Here is a 1,195-nt window from a genome sequence, read left to right on the forward strand (position 1 = left end):
TACTGATTACCAACGGATACAAGAGAACTCACAAACTAATTTTAGCTCTCAAGTATGCAAATTTAAGCCTCTCTATTTATAGCTTTACACTCAAATCGAATTGAATACAAAAAACCAAATCCAAAACAAACTCTAGGAAGTTGTACCAATGATAGCTTGCACGCAAGCTATCCCAAACCTACTCCTTTCATTTTCATATATTGATTCTTGTTTTAGTTTAGGCACATGTTGATTTTATGCCAATTCCAACAGTCCGTATGGATAAAACTCTAGCCGAAGAAGCCGCCTTTGATATCGCCAGTTGTCAGTTTGCCTTGCATTATTCCTGAGGCGCGTGTGCAGCGAACGTTGGCTAATGTATCAGCTATTCTTGGTCCTGGCGGTACTTCCATTAGAACAATGGCGGAGCGAATGTGATTATCAAAAATCATAGAGAAGCTGATCAAGGGTTGAGCTTTGGTAACAGCGACAAATGGATACGTTTCGACGTAGATTTTTCTGAAAAGTGTTCAAGCCCCTTTGGTATAGAGTATAAGTTTCACCTGGAAGATGTTGATTGCCCGGAATGGATTGTTCCCTTTCATGTTTTCAAATCATTGGCAGCAGAGTACGATATGGAGCTAGTTTTCTGTAAGAACTCCCATGAATTCGTGCACGCGAGTATATAAAAATACAAGAATATCCGGAGCTAATGCGAACCATTTGTGCATCGTGCCATGGTAACCGAGACCAAAGCACGCTATCAGAAAATGAATGGGACGCAACGTATTTGTATGTCACATTTTGATTGAGGAAGCGAGAGAAACTTGATAAGACGCATCTAAATGGTAGACGACGCAAGGGGAAGATGCATATATCGAAAGAGAGCATCGTGCAGGTTAGCAGTGATTAAAATAATGGAACACGCCAATGATGTGTCAAAGAATCATTTTCGCACCAAAAGAGAACACTGATTTTGCTGCAAAGGAGTAGCCTGCGAGGCCGGATACGAAAGCAAAAGAGCTCAGGTCACCACATTGTTTACTCTCTACGGACTCGTTTGGATATGTTACTTTATAAATTATTTTACTCACTAGTGAGTTTTGTTTGTAGCACTTTTCAGTAACGCTTCTATGAGGAAGTAGTTTGTTGTTTGGCATGCAACCAAGTATTTTGTATTGTATAGAAACATTTTGGATATTAAATATAGTATTTG

The 1,195-nt window shown here is 39.5% G+C and overlaps 1 pseudogene; it reads left to right on the forward strand.

Annotated features, from left to right (window-relative positions):
- The first annotated feature begins 257 nt into the window (after positions 1–257).
- LOC137741533 (mRNA cap guanine-N(7) methyltransferase 1 pseudogene) lies at positions 258–892 on the forward strand (annotated as a pseudogene).
- Positions 893–1,195: the final 303 nt, after the last annotated feature.

This window comes from Pyrus communis, chromosome 11 (assembly GCF_041283825.1).
Source record: "Pyrus communis isolate YQ-2024b chromosome 11, ASM4128382v1, whole genome shotgun sequence".
NCBI classification, from domain to species: Eukaryota; Viridiplantae; Streptophyta; class Magnoliopsida; order Rosales; family Rosaceae; genus Pyrus; species Pyrus communis.